This window comes from Molothrus ater, chromosome 20, assembly GCF_012460135.2.
Source record: "Molothrus ater isolate BHLD 08-10-18 breed brown headed cowbird chromosome 20, BPBGC_Mater_1.1, whole genome shotgun sequence".
Taxonomy (NCBI): domain Eukaryota; kingdom Metazoa; phylum Chordata; class Aves; order Passeriformes; family Icteridae; genus Molothrus; species Molothrus ater.
This window is the reverse complement of record NC_050497.2, coordinates 6,825,016-6,841,388: the sequence shown is the minus strand read 5'-3', so window position 1 is coordinate 6,841,388 and position 16,373 is coordinate 6,825,016. Positions and strand designations below refer to the sequence as shown.

At 44.7% G+C, this 16,373-nt stretch overlaps 1 protein-coding gene across 1 annotated transcript in view; it reads right to left on the bottom strand.

Moving 5' to 3' along the window:
• The window catches only part of ABL1 (ABL proto-oncogene 1, non-receptor tyrosine kinase), a 78,042-nt gene that overhangs the window by 24,851 nt on the left and 36,818 nt on the right, over positions 1–16,373 (bottom strand).

Genomic DNA, 16,373 nt, shown 5'->3' with positions numbered 1-16,373 from the left:
TAGTAAAGGCTCTCTGGATGGTTATTTATGTACATAAGTACTACTGTATTCCTTGGAAAAAGTATATGATGTATGTGAGCAAAATAGCAAATACAGACACTGCTGTGCCTATTTTCCTAGCCAAATAGTAACTGCAGGGAGATATATTTCCATAGTGAATCAGAGCAGTTAAATAATTCCACTTTCTAAATGATTCCACAGTCAGAAAAAGTGATAGCGTGTTGGGGGGTTATTTTAAAGCACCCTGACATCCTGGCTTCCTCTTCCTGTGTCCTGCAGGAGAATATGTTTTAATAGCCTGGGTTTCCCTCAAGAGTGAAAATGAGACAAGAAACAGAAAATCCACTTTCAGAAATTAAGCTATAATCATTTTACCATGAAAATGCTTTGAAGCCCACTAAGCTCCCTTATCAAACACAGGGCACTAGAGTGATGGCAGATACTCCAAGGAGTCAAACCATCAGTGAACACCTGGAACAGACAGACAGCAGAGCTGCAAGAGACAGACACACAACCTCAGCAAGCAGCAATGCTGTGATGCTCTCCCCCAAATAAGGGACAAACCAGCACTCACTGCTCCGTGGGATGGACCATAAACTCCGTTAGGAAGGAAAATGCCTCCCACACAGGGCACTAATTCGACAGGAAGGCAGGAAATCCAAGGCAGGCTCCCCTCCAACTCCAGCACATCACAGCCCAGTGAGGATGGCTCAGGCACAAACAGGGATGGGGATGTGGGAGCAAAGCCAAGCGCTCCACAAGAATCCCTCCCTCATGCCCAGGCCGCGGTGAGGCTGGGACTGACTCACTACACAGGGATGCCAAGGTATGTGCTTCAATTCAGCTGTGAGACTACACCATGCCAGTGCCAGCAACACCCACGAGCGCGGTACGGAGTCAGGGAAGGCTGGCTGTGCTCAACAACATTCCTACAGACACTGACTCAGGAATAACACCTGCAACAGCAAGGACCTGCAGGAGCAAGGGCTGTTAAACACACACACACGAGAATTTGCTAAGCTGGAAAACCACAGCGGTCTCCCAGTGAAATCAGGGGATGCTCACACCCTCTGTCTCTCCCAGTCTGACCCTCCTGTGCAGCCACGGGCACCCCAACAGAGGTGTGGGCTGTGTGTGGACGTGCGGAGCAGGAGAGCAAGATAGGGACATGCCAGACAACTCCTGGGCTGAGTGGGGCTGGTTTTTCCAGAAGGTAGGAACCCCAGGTTAAGAACTGGGGTGGGGAAGGTGGTGAATGAAGCCTGAAGAGTGTCCAGAGAGGGAGGACGAGGCCCTGAGTCAACACAGAGAAGAGCGTAAAGGAAAGAGCAGAATTGTGGTGACCCGAGTGTAGCAGAGCTTGATAGACCGTGACAAAACACACTTTTAAAGGTCTGGGCCCCAAGAGGAGACTGTCAGCAGACTGAGGACACAAAACCATGAAGCGAGAGAAGCAGACAGGACATGTCCATCTGGGAGCCACGTACAGCCGGCTGTCAGCAGCGTTTATCCCTCTGAGCAATTCTCCAGCAAATCTGCCCAGACATTCCAGTCCTTCAGAGCAGGAATTAGACATTGCTGCTCCTACATATTGAGAGTCTTTTTCAACACACAGCTCCTTCACCTCCTACTGCTGGTTTTAACTACAATTTTACAGCACTGCTGAGATCTTCAGTGGGCCAGGTTCCTCCTAATAAATCAGCCTGGCTGCTGTACCTACAGGAGGCCATCCTGGCACGGTGATGGGGCAGGAAGCGAGCGTAATTCAATCTGTTATCGTTGGGCTGTCCTTCCTTCCACACATCCACTTTGTCTTGTGCTGCATCCCAGCAAGGCTGCAATTTATTACTCTGCTCTGGATAACACCTGGGTTCCTGATAGGAGTCCTAAAGCAGCACTGTAATTCAGTTCTCCACTAACATCAACTAAATGATGACTCTTAATTAAAGCGGTGCAGACTTTGAAATAAGACAGCAGCAGCTTGCATTTTGAGGCATTAGCCATAAGAATGTCATCATTTCCTCCCTAATTTTTTTTCCCAGAAGGTATTTATGCTTGTACACTAAAAGGTTTCGTAAGTGTAACTATCTCCTACTCATTACTGTTCATACAAAGCCATGAATCATTGTTAGGGGCTGTATGAGAACTTCTCATACATGAACAATTCTGGTCTAGATGAACGCAAGCAAATTTCCTTCACAATGCAAGAGAAGGGCTGGAAAACAGGCAGGAGCACAGAATTACACTTGGCTCCTGCAGAGCTGACTGCGAGGCAGTCCCGAGGGAAGGAGGAGACCTCCTGTCTCCCTAAAAAACAAACATCCTGTGGGCTTACAAACTGTGCTGGCATTTCTTCCACAAGGTTTGTAGAGCAAGGGAGTGCAGAACACATCTACTAATCTCTTTGGAAACACAGCACATGCCACCTAAGCCTTCTCTTTTCCCTACATTCCCTCTACTCCCCTTTTCCCCTGGAATAAATTATGATAAACAGCAATGCAGATTTAATACTTCCAAATGTTTCCCACCATGAGCACACATGATGGAGCAGCTGCCTCTCTGTCTCAGTATTGTTCCTTAGTGGCCCTCACAGATTCCCTATGCCTGATGGAATATGGATTTAAATATAAAATTAAAGAACCTGTAAAGCAGATCTTTCCAAAAAGAAGGAGGGATTCATGTTTTATTTCAGACTCATCCCTCCAGTGAGATCAGGCTCAGCCTCTGCTGTTACCCTCTGCACAGCCCAGGCCACAGACCCTTCTGCAACAATGGCAATTGCTGGTTTTCCTGCTCTTGGCTGATATTTGGAAAGTTCACCTTCTTAGAGCCAGCATGAGGATAAATACCACTTTTTAAACATTGTGTATTTATACACAGAGATGAAGCAGTGCAGAAACTGATCCAGCCCCACTCCCCTGAGCTGAGCCACTCCTCCAAGAGATGATTCCATCATTTCAGGGCTTTTAATGTCATTTTTTGTTTTGTTGGTTTGTTTGTGGGTTGCTCTGTTGGGTTTTTCATCAAGTTCATTCTTACACAGACTTGTAGGCTCTACCTGAACTCATTCACTGAGTTTATTCCATTTATAACCCCTCAGTGACATGGCAAACATCATCTTTCTCCAGCCAGGTAATCACAGCTGTAAATGGATGGAGTAGAACAGTGGGTATGGCAGAAATCTGAACTTTACTCCCAAATCTGCCACTGAGTTCTGCCTGACCTTAGACAATAATGTCTGGGAGAGGAAGAATAAAGAGTAACTAGATTCAAGTGAACTTCAATGACACTTCAGTACTTCTGACTACTTCACTTTTATAGCTTTTGGTTTTGTTTCCTTCCTGGAGGAGCAGAAGTAGGAAAGTCTGTCTGATTCTGAGCCCTGGGGCAGGGAAAGCACCAAGCAAGAATCATCAAGATTTACTGTTATATTCCCTTGTTTTACTAAGCAGCCCCACAGACTGCTCAGGGAAGGGCTGACGTGTCTGTGGATGATCAGTGTCAGGTCTCAAACCAGTTACAACTTTTCCTGTGAAATGATAATCCTTTCCCTCACCACATCCCACGGAAAACTGTAGCAAGCACCATCAACCAGATTTTTGAACAAATAAGAACCACTGGAACAAGCACACAACAAAGAAGCCACTACAAAGCCAGAAATGTGGATAACAGCAAGAACTCTAGTGAGTGGTGGTAGATGAGAGGCCATGAGGTGAGGAGCAGAAAATAGCCAAGGAAGAGATGAAATACAGAAAGGAGGCAGCAATTCCAGGTTAATGCATTCGCTCTCCCAAGCAGGGGCAGATGATTCTGCTCTCCCAGTGACATTGGGGCAGATGAGTCACTGTGCTGCCAATTTAGGCCTGGCTTAACGTGTGCCCAAATGCATTACAGAAATCCCTCTCCAGGAACAGGGCAATGGGTACAGGCTGCTGCTCCTCCCCAGGCTTGCCTACTCTAGCTGTAGCAAGACATGCTAAAAGAAATAAATTAGGAAGAGGGGAAAAAAACCAACCAAACAAACAAAAAAACCCAAAAAAAAAAACCAACCAAAAAGAAGAGTCAGTCTGACAACTGGCAGGACAGGAGTCTCTTCAGTTAAAAAACAAAAGGACTTTACTAGTGTCCCCCAAGTGTTTTTTTTCTAAACTTCACAGAGAACACTGACAGGTTTTAAACAAGGCTGTTGCCTTTCAGTCGCAGAGCCAAGCCCAAAAAGGCAGCAAGACTATTCCAGCCCCTATTTGGGACATGGACACATTCTGTTTTCCTGATCAGATTGGCAGCAGTACTCGCTGTGCCTCTTCCCTTCTACTCTTTACCCTTTCTTGGTGTGAAGTGGGTGAGGAATTATTCACTTTGGCAAAGGCAGACAGGAGAAAGCAGATGAGAGAAATTCAAATCTGTCACATTTTAAAATAATATTTACTAGTGGGAATAGAAATGAAGGCAAAGAAATGCCCAGCTCAAACATCAATATGAAAACTCAGTCATTGTTAGAACCAGTTTGAACTTATTTTTGATCAAGTTAAGAGAAGATTTCAGCTTTTCCAGGGAGCAGGACAGTCTGCCCTTGCACAGCAGCACATGGGCCACAGCACCTGCCAGCCTCCACACCACACACAGAGCATCTCCAAACAACCCTCGTTCCTGCAAACTAACAGAGCATAAAAGCCTTTCAGAAGGGACCACCATGAAAAGAAAACCACATTTCTGATTACTTGGTCAAAGGACATGTACACCTACACACGTGCCTGACAACAAATCAGCCTTACAGCAAATCCAGACTCAGCACAATATTCTCCAGAAGTGTGTTTGAAAATATAACAAATAGACTTGATTTTGTTACATCCCACGCTATTCATCAACCAAGAACTGAATTATTTCTGTTAACATATGAATACAAAAATAAGGAATTAAGTAAAATTTCAGCTATCCTCCTGGCTGCAACTGGTTTTCCAAGCACCTAATGGACCTTCCAGCCTTTAAGCAGTTATGTTTAAGGTTTCTCATTTATTACAGTAAAGAAACTTTCAGCTTTCCACACAACTAAAATAACAACAGCAGAGTTAAATCCTCCAATGATATCACCATCATCTCATTAATTCTCTCTTTCAGAGGCTGAGGGATGTGCATGGAAATGGACTGGCCATCACAGGCTGTTCACAGGGATCCAGGAGCAATGATCCAGAGTTTCTGACCCTTGACACAACCCTGCTCCCTCCTCATGATCTGCCAAGCTTAAAATAACAAATCCATATGTAAAAACTTGTTACATTCTTAAGGGCAACACAAGCAAATGGATTTCACTTGTGCTCTTGGAATTCAGGAGTCTGGGACAAGCCACCACTGTTCCTTTGGAGGACTCCTCAACAATGATTTCAGCCTCGCAGTGATGTTTATAAGAAAGCTGCCCAGGAAAACATTCAGCTTTAGAAAGGAGTAACAGAAAATCCTGATATTTTAAACTTCTTTTTCCTCAGCAGAGTATCTTACCCTGCTCTCCAGGAGTTCCCCAATCAATTATGGGGTTTCTGGGCTGTCTATGTCCTGACTGCCACATTAAGGTTGCAGTTGCCACATTTGTATGCCTTTAACATCAACTCTGAGACTGGCTTTGGGTTTGCCCCATGCTGAGGTGAGAAATGAGACTGAGCTACCTTGAGATCGAGTAAAAGTCGTTTCAACATGCATTTCCCATTCCATCATAAAAAACAAATATACAACCACAGTCTCAGGGAAGCAGGAGGTGGAAATACTACAATATTAATTGTGTTCAACATTCTTAACTCATACTGCCTATACAGCCGAGTCCAACTATGCTCTAATCCTATTATGAAACTGCATTGCAAATTGGGGAGGGGGGGAGTGGCTGTAAGGAACACAAAAGAGAAAACTTGCAGAAAGAGTCAGGGCAACACCCTTGTAACATCATCCTTCAGCATTCATTTCTGCAGAGGGAAATGAGGCCCCAGATGCTCTGCCTGCTCTCCCAGGGCTGTGTTGAAAGATCCAGCAGCACAAACAGGAGGCCCAGCACAGCTTGGGGCTCCTTCTCCACACACACCCTGAGCAATACCAGAGGGGAGGGAACACAGACAGAGGCTTTGTATACTTAAAAGATCGCAGAAGAACTCAGTCACATAAAAACATCAAAATTATTCATGCATCTGCCCACCATTTGGTTTCTGAAACTTTAAATAAGCAGAAAAAGTCCTCTGGACAATGTTCTTTGATTTTAGAGAGCAGAAAAAATTCCTCAGAGTCACTGAATGTATCCAATAAATACAGACTCTCGATCCAAAACTTCTTCAAGTGAGTTTGCCACGAGCAGCCATTTGTAGATTTTGAGATTCCTAACCTATGAATTTCGAGGGCCGTTTCTGCAGTGAATATTTGAGAGTTGAGCAACAGCGACTTGCGATAGGCCCCTGGAAATCAGCTGCTGCCTTCCGTGCCTCTGATTTGATGAGTTAGCACGGTCCTCCTGGCAGGAGGATTATTTTTACTGAAACAACATCCAGCAACACAAAAGAAGTTGAAGGAGCCTGGACGTGTGGGATGGACACAGCCCTGGGAGTGCAGGGAAGAGGCTGAAAGGAGGCACCACAAGGCTGCTGTTCCAGGCAGGGTGTGAAGCCACAGCAGGGTGAAAATCTTGCTTGAGGTCACACCAAGCAAGACCTCAGCCCAAAGTCCCCCCTGCCCAGCGCGGTGCCTCTCTAGCCCAAGCTTTCCATCCAAACCAGTTGACTCCATATGTTTAACATCTCGCTGTCTGAAAGTAACCACGGGTATGACTCAAAAATCACTTTTTAAAAGCAAACATGCAAGAAAAGTCAGTTAAACGAATGCCTGTGGGAAGCACGCTAAGAAGGGGGATAACCAAAATTGACTAATGTGTTACGTATTAACACATGCTGAAAATATTTTACCGATGGACTCATCTAAATTTTCTTGAGTATGGCGTTGGGTTTTTTCACGTCCAAAATAAGGAAGATTCCCCCCCAAGGAAAAAAAAAATAATAAAGCTGAGGCCTGAAGATAGGGATTTGTTTATGGGCTCGGCAATAAGATCACTTGACATTTTGCAACCATAAATGGTAGAGCCGCGCTCCCTCTGTAACTGCATTAATGAAAGGCACCTGGGTCCGCACGCCGCCGGCACCGCTGGGTTCTTCACCCTGGCTCGGGAAAGCCCAGCCCGAACGTGGCCAGCTCCAAACATCCCCCAAACCTGGCCCCAGCTTAAAATCGAGGGATGAAACTCTGTCCGGGATGGTGGGACCGGGATGTGCCCCCCCAGGGGTACTCACCTTCCAGGTAGCAGCTGGAGGAGGAGGAAAGCCCCTTCTTCGATTTGCAACCCACCAATTTCAAGCAAATCTCCAACATTTTCATTTGTTAGAGTTTGGCTTCGGCTGTTCTGTTTTCCCTTCCCCCCCACCTCCTTCAGCTTCTTTTCTATGTGGAATTATCCGTTAGAAGTCTTTAAAAAAAAAAAAAAAGTCTTTAAAGATCCCGGTAAAAGTCTAAAAAAAAAAGTCTAAAACAACATATCCAGGAAAAGCCTAAAACAAAATATCCAGGAAAACTCGACGAAATCCAGCGCTCCGAAAAGCATTACAAGGGCGAGCCCGAGAGGCGGAAAATGCAGGGGCCCCGCACCTCCTCTCCCGGGGAGTTAACTCCAGCCATCTTCCCTCCTTCCCAACTCTTTTGGCGGGAGAGAGAGGAAAGGAGGCGGGGAATGAGGTGGGGGAAGAATAAAAGAAAAAAAAAAAAAAAAAGAATAAGAGCAGTAAGAAGAAGAAAAAAAAAAAAAGCGCAGCCAACTAAGTTGGGCAGAGTCAGCGGTGCCGGCCGTGCGCGGCAGCCGGCGGGCGCTGCTGGGGCTCCGCTGCCAACAAAGGGCCCCTCACTCCGCCGCCGCCGGCCTCCATGACATCAGGCATGCAGCAACGCCCTCGCTCCTTAACCTCCTCCTGCCTGCGCCTCTCCCAGCGCCCGGGAGGCCGAGGGGGAAACCGACGGGTTTGGGGAAGAGGAGGAATGGCGGGTGCTGGAGCTCGGTGCCGCCCGGGGAACCTTCGGAGCGCGTCACTTGACGGCCCATCCCGGGGCTGCTCGAACAGCGCCCGTGGTAACCCGGCACAGAGACGGCGGGGGAGCTGCAGCTCCTGCCCGGGACCTGTCCCACCGTCTCTGCGCTCATTACGGGCACAGCGATTCAGGTTAATGCGGTTACTGCTGCTCCTCCGGCACAAGGGCCCAAAAGTTTTCACTCTCACACTACCTACTGTTCTTTTCCCCGGCATGTTTCTCAAGGCTACACACCAATTGATGCTCTCTGCTTATGCATTTTTTATAGATTGTTTTCTGGCATTATTCTGTGTGTCCCATTTAAACAAACATAATTTATATTTATATTTAATCTATTTCTATTTGTATAAATTTGTATATATTTATATTTATAGATATAGTCGATATAGTCTATCTACCGTCTATCTACCTACCTATCTCTCTCTCTCTAAAGGAGATAGCATGTTGGGTACGTATACAACTGCATTATTTCCACTCAAAAATCCCTTTTCATCTCCCAAAGCTTGGGGTGCTTTTGCTGCTTGGAGCAAGAGGTGCTCAAGGGTGCAGAGTTCATAAGGGATGCAAAACACAGAGTTTGGGGTAAACGGCCTAGGAAGCTGATCCCAGCACAAATCACCCCACAACGTGTGGAGCCCTTGGTGTGTCACACACAGAGTCAACAGAGCAGCAAATCTTCATTTTTGTCCCTGAAAACTTGCCTTCACATCTGACAGTTTATTTTGGCAAGGTTTCTGACTAGTGCTTGTGCTCTTTTGCCCTCCATGGTTTTCAAACATTGAATACTTTAGGGGAAACTCTGCATGCTTCCAGCATCTGAGGTCTGTGCCTCCGAAACAGCAAACATTGCTCAGACTCTTTAAACATTATTTTACAGTATCACTTTGCCTCAGTCTTCTGAACCATGGGGTAAAAACATGAAAGACAGCTGGGAAAAAAATCCTTGATCTCTCAACCCATACTGAACGGCAATAAGAGCATTTGTTTTTGTTTTTTTTAAATACCACAAGTCCCATTTCTAGCAAAGAAATAACAGTAAGGACAGTGTGATGTTCACAGTGCTTTCACCTTTTTCTCAGAAAACACGCACGTGGATATGCCCATTTAATACACCAGAAAGCAGGTAGAGAACTTCAACATTTCCTCAATTCAGACAAAGAGCTGAGGCTCTCATCCCCACTGCTGGCAGCCTGCATGGACATTGGGAAAACAACAATACAGTTCTTCCTACTCTATCCCATCCTCTCTCCACTTCTGGAGAATTTCTGTTTTATGGAAGCACCAGAGTTTAAGAGCAACCAACACCTATCTACTTGTTCCTTGCCTGCCTAACAGGGAACTTGTGTGCAACTGCACTGGGGGAGTGGAAAAAAAAACCAACCAGGAAACAAAAGAGGAGTTAAACACAGATTTGGAGGAGAAAGGTTACATAAATCACAGGAGGAGCTCAGTCCTCACATGTTTCAGCCCAGTGTCATGTTTTAGGATGAAATGAGGTTTTAAGAGCAGACCAAGCATCCTGCACTCAACTTCTTTTCCATGAGACGTGGAGCATCCCCATTCCCTACCCACCTCTCCTGCAGCTGTAGGAACTCAGAATCCCCAAAGCATTCCCTGCAGTACAAAGGCTGCCCCCCACGAGCACCACCCAGCCATCACAATTAAGGTTAATACAATGAGTGCCAGCAGAATTAATGCGGATTACATTTCTGATGAACTCCTGGGGTTCCTATTCCCGAGGAAGAATGCCTCATCTCAAATTAAATTAACCCGCCTGCAGAAGAACCTCACTGTAGGAGAAACACATCCACTTGGGGAGTTAAACACAAAGAGCTATCTGGGATAACTTCCTCTGTAGATAAACAAATTAATTCCCTTTGTGCTTCCAGGCAGACACGCTTGTGTGGTCCCTGTGCTACAAACATCATCCTTCAACATTTCCTCTTTTGTGTCATGGCAAACTGGGCTGTAAATACTTTGAGCAAATACCCTCTGCCATTCCTGAATGCCATGAAATTAACTGGTGATACAGAAATAAAAGCCATACTGGTAGTGTCACACAACCTCTGCCACTCTTACTGCTGTCAGCTATAAATCCCTCTCACATTTGTTTGTCATACACATCTTAAACAAGATCAGTCATGAAACGTGTGCAGATTTCTGGACTACAGTGACTGATGCAGCCTTCAGCTGAGGCTCTCTGCTGCAGAATGGCAAAACAATTTGGTTGGGAGCAGGCACAGAAGGGCTCCAGTTCCAGCTCCTGCTCAGAGGGAGGCTATCTCCCTGCATCAGGACTTTCCAGGCTTAGAGTCTGCTGGACAGTTAAACACTTTCTATCCTCTCACACCTACCCAGCTCTGCCTCGTTGCAAGTTTTAAGTGTTGCTTCTCCTCCTTTTGCTGTGCACCTCTGAGAAGAGCCCTTCCAGCCACCAGTGGGGTGGTTATGAAAGCTCTGGGACCCCTTCCACCCCCTCTCTCCCTCGGTCCTGGGGGGCAGTGCTGGCTCCAGCCCCCTCCAGCTCCCTCCAGGGTCTCAGCATCTGTTACAGGGGAAGGAGCTCCAGATGTGGCTTCACAAGAGCCAAAAAGAGGGAAATAATCACTTCCCTCGACCTGCTGGCTCTGCTCTCATTAATGCAATCCAGTATCCATTAGCCTTTATTGTTCATGCTCCTACAAGAGCACAAACCTATTTAGCCACAGCCTTTGTGTTTGAGCTGCTTCTATCACACAGATATTTATTCTTTACATTCTTAACTCTGCCCAGAATTTGAGGACAAGATTTTTATCCAAAAGAGAATGATCTCACACACACACATGACAGCAGCAGCAAAAGGACTGGACTCCATGAACAGAAAGTGAGTTTTGGCATGATCTCATGTGTTAGCAGCTGGAGTGAATTTTGTTGCGATACTGTTAAAAACAGCTTGAGTGTTTGTCACCCATTTAAAATCTGAGCTTAATTTTGTTTTAAAATCCTCTTCTGAAACATGGAAAGTTAACAGAGTTTCAAGTCCTAAAGTCTGGGCATTTTTTGATACGCACATTCAGCTGATTTAGGATGGGAAAAGTCACTTAAAATAGAAGTATCTCAAACTAGTGGTTAAAGCAAAGGAGTAAACAAGTGTGCCAGAAAAAGAGCAAATTCTTGCTTAAAGTTACCTGTGCCTTATCTTTCTCTTCTATAAATGCAGTTGAGAATTTCCCCACAATAAAGACTAACTCAGTGCCAGCTGTAAAACAGTTTTTTTGTCTCTGGAGCAACAAAATGTAGAATCACATAATTTATGAGATGCATTTTTCTTAGTAAGTGGTAAGATTACATGTGATTTGGCACATTCATAGGTCACTGTCTTTAGGATTAAAAATATGCCCATGCCACAGAACACTCCCATGCTACACAGCTCTCTTCTGATGGCATTTTTCACATAGTGGAATAACACATCCTAACACCATTACCTGATAAAAAATGTGTGTGTGTGTGTGTGTGTGTATGTGTATATGCAAATAATTAAAGAAGCTGATGTTGAAATCCATGAATGACCACAGCATGTGCTACAGATGGAGCTGTAACAAAGCCTGGGCTTTGATCCGACAGCAAATGCAGCACTGCCTGTTTTCCTGGGGGTTACTGCTGCTTTGTCTGACAGGTTCCAGCTTTCCTTTGGATTTTCAGAGCCTCCACTGTTACACAACTTCATCCACTCTTAGACACAAAGTGCCAAACGTTTGGGAAGACAGCGCTATCTGTCAGACAGAGAGGACTAGCAGCTCTCAACCCCTGGCTACTCAAATCCTTCTTGGCATGTGCAGCACAAAAACTCTGATGGAGTCTTGTAGAGCTGTTTGCAGTAAATACAACAATTTCAGTGAGTCAAGCACATTGTGTAATGACAGCTTTTGTTATGGTAGAGAAATTCCCAAGGCTGGCAGGGTTAGAGGTGAGTGCACATCCCACACCCAGCCACCTCAGATTTTAACAACTGTCTCCTGAGTGGATCAGCTCTTAGTCTCAAGTGATTGTTCAGACACCTTGTAGCTACTCCAAAGGACAAGTGAAAACAAGTCTTCCAGGATACTCCAAGGTTCTTCACTTCCTTGGCTATGACAGCACTACACAAGAAGGCAATGACATTTGGGATTTATTTGTAATATCTGCCACGTAACGAGGAGAGGGTGAGAAAAGTCCTTGTTGGTGTTTTCACACAGAATGTGCTCTACGTCAGCCTGGTGAGATCTCCAAGTGAGATTCTCCACAGGAGAAAGCCCAAGCAACCAGGATACTGAGGGATTTACAACTCCCACTTATTTGGTGAGCTCTAGGAATCCCACTGGCATTAGGAAATTAGGAATGCACACCCAGATAAACAGGGCTCAAGTGGCTTTACCACTTTGCCCAGATGAACCTTTTTGCCAGAGGTGTGTTTAAATGCCAGCCTTTCTCCACCACTGCCCTAACTCGAAACCACTCCACCAGTGCTCCAGAGTCTCTCTTCCAGCTTTTTATGTAGAAACCTCTGTCTCTCCTTTTCCAATTCACACAAAAACATTTTTAGGCCACTGTTCTACCTTCCTGTTTAAACTCTTCTCAAGATCCAGCTGACATGTTTACAACAGCTAGTTAAAACAGCATGTTAAAAGCAAAAGCCTCTTGCTACTACTCAGACCATTCCACAGTAGGTATTATTGTAAATAAAATAAAAAAACCCCACAAACAAAGGCAAGTTAACACCTGAGGGCAAAGAGTGTTTTTCTTCCTTCAGTCACCATCCAGCACAGCTGGAATAGCCCTGCAAGAGCACAGAGAGGCAAATGCACATACAGGGAGATATTAAATACTTCTGGTACTTGGACTTACTAAGTCCCACTCTCGTTGGTAGAAACTTAAAAAAAAAAGAAAACAAGAAAAGCCAGGTTACAAAAAGTCCAGTGTACACATCAACAAAAAACCCATGGATTTTGCAATAAACCATGTGCATTTGTTGGTTTTTCTCCTTGATTTAACAGATGTTTGTTATTTGCAATTTTCATGAGTGAAGGAGGTGCCTGGGAAGTGGTGGGATTTCAGAGATGGAATGTTCAACTATTTGAAATTCCTTTCAAGCAACAGAGCAGAATCCTTATTTTTTTAAGGTAGTAACAAGGCAGAAGGTACTACTAAATTCCTGCAATGGTGATATGTATTCACTGTACTCATGTAAAAGCATAAGACTGGTCATGAGCTCCACAGGGAATTGCTTGGAGTATTATCATTTGAAGCCTGCAAGGTTAAATTCAAGTCCAAAGGGGCTCATCACCCATCACTGAAAAAATTTTGGGCCCCTTCCACTAAACACTTTATGAACATCTGCAGGCAAAGGGGAATAAAAAAAAGAAACCAAAGAAACGTCTTGCATTTTTCAGATCTGAAAAAAAAAATAGCAGCGTACCTTAAAGACATAAAAATGGCATAAATTCCTCCTGACTATTAATGACTGAACTTCCATTGTCCAGGCAGTTTATTAAAATTGCGAAAGAGAGAGCAGGGACTGGAAGTTCCTGTGCATTAGGTAGAATTCCATCAGTTTAGGGATCCTGCTGAAGTTCAGTATTTTCTGCCAGCCCAGGGAAGGGAGGAATCACAGACAGCCAGGACGCAATCAGAAAACATACACGCTTGGAAAGGACCAGCAAACACATTTTAGAGAAATATCTCTGCCAAATACTGACTCAGATCATGAGTGGGAGCATTTCCGTGTTTCTTTCAAATGAAAAGGCAAGGAAATGCAGATGAAAAAGTAGAGGTAAGAGGAGAGGTTAAAAGGGGAGCTCAGAGTTGATGACTTTGCGGGCTTTTCTTGGGTAAATCTGAGCACGTCGGCAGGAAGAGCCAGAGGGAGCGGTGAACAGGGGTTAGTCCTGGCAGTAACTAAGTGGTTAATTTCTTCCATTCAAGAGCTGAAAAAATCTGCCAAAGCAGAAGAGCAGGCCTCGCAGATCAAATTACACATGAGGAGGGGGTGGAAGGGGAGAAGAAGAAAAGAAAACAAGTATTACTGAACCACTGCCGCATGAGACCCAGCGGGGATTAGGAGAACATGGAGGAGGAGAGCTTTATCCAGGGCTGGCTGCAAACACAAACCCAATCCAAGCCTGCACCTCTCCATTCCCTGCGGGAACACCGACCTGTCCTGAGCCCCTGGCAATGTGGAAAACCTTCTGTGCATCAGCTGTGGAATTCCAGTGATGGGACCAGCTGGATCTCCTTTCTCCCTCTGGCTCTCCCCACCCAGGCAAAGTGGTTGTGCTGCTTTTCCTCTCCCAGCTGGAGAGTTGAGGCTGGGGCACAGATCTATGGATGTGTCCTGCTGCTGCCACAGGTGTGGGAATCACCAAAGGACTTGAAAAGCAGAGGGATAAAAGCCACGTGGAGCAAGTAATGATGCACAAATAAACAAATAATCCATCAAACCGAGGAGCAATTCAATTCCTTTGCCTTGAAGTTGATCACACAAAGGAGGTCTCACAGCAGTATTGACATTTTCACAGCCATTTCAGGGCAGGTGAACGTTCCCTTCTCAACCACGCATCATTTCTGTACTCACTCACTTAAGTTTTTTCAGCACTGAATTCAGCAAAGATTATCCTCATTTACTGAAATGTAGAAAATTTCAAGTAACACATGCACACAGCCACAAGAGAATAGGATAAATTTGATTGCAGAGATCATTTTTCTCTAAGGAGCTAATCCTTAACAGTTAGTGCCGTTGAACACTATCAACATCAATGGGCGGAAAGCTTTACAACATACAGATATTTTGACAATGAAATGAGTGTGCTTTTTTTCCTCTTCTTTTAAATTAAAATTTTTTTAAAACCAAGGGAAAAAAACCCTCAAAACCCCAACCCAAAGCCCCAAACTCAAGTGCCTTCTGCTCAGGAATTCCAGATGTCACTAATTCATCCACAGGGGAATATATATTATTTTGAGAAAGTAGTGGAAGCCCTTTGTAACTATAGAAATAAAGAAGCATCCATATAAGCATAAACCCCACTATATAAAGCCATCTACAGTCACTTGATTTGAATTACTCTACTTATCCACCCTCAGGATCTACTCTCAGCCTCCCTTAGATGTGCAGGTAAGTGCCTGATGTACCTTAGCACTAATTGCTTATTATTCCCAGTGTAAGAAAGTAAATATATGCTCCCAGAAAGGAAAAGCTTCCAGTTAATTAGAACTGCCTGCAGCAATGGTTCCCTCCAAACAGTTCAGCATTTTATTTTGTTGTCAGGACACAATATAAGAAGTTTTAAGAGTCCTGCTGGGACTATGACGTAAAGGCAGGACCGGTATTCTTTCCTGTGAAGGCTGGGGCAGACAGGAAGAAACTTCAGACAGAAATAAGCTACTTCACCATAAGGAAAGGCAAATTCAAAATGTATATCTACACCTCTGTCCTGGTCCAACTGGAGCGGGGATGCAGGAAAAGTGTCTCTAATTTACTCATGCACTGCTGAGCACAAATGGATGCAGTTCAAGTGCTAAACTCTCACAAAGGTTGAACACTCTTTTCCAATTCCTAAACATAAAAACACATTGAAAGGAGCATTTTAATTTGGATTTTTATGAAAAAGCTAGGGAACATTGTCCCTGGGTTGCACCATTAAGACAAAGCAAAAGACTGATGCTGAATTCATAAGGGGCAAAAGTTATTAAGCTAAGCTATTTCAGGATTGGGTTTTTTGTATGCTTAATCATGCTTGTCATATCTGAACATAGATTTAGAAAATGGCACGAGACTGTGCAATACCTCTGCATGTTTTCTGCCTTTCCAAGCACAAGTGGAAAGATAAAGGAAGGTGTAAAAAAGAAATCAGTGCTACTGATCTCCAGTAACCCAAAAGTTCCTTTCTCTTCACTCCCTCTCTACCTGCCCATCATTAATCAAAGCCATTCCCAGAGCAGATATGTTACATGTGGTCTGATTCTGTCTGCCCACATACCAGACAGAAGATAGGGAGAAGTGCCAAGTATCAAGGAGTAACAGCCACTGGCACCCTCCAAGCCATCCCACCCTGCTCCAAGGGTGAGCCAGACACTTCTGTCATGTCAGGCTCAGCTGAGTCACTTCACTACTCAGGGAGAGAAGAGGATCTTGAGGATGTGCACAAACACTTAAACAAACAAACACAAAACTAAAATACCTGTGACTGCTCTGTAAAGTTGCACAATGGAGCAGCAGGAGAGGAAGCAGGAAAGTGCTGCAGTCAAACACTGAGATG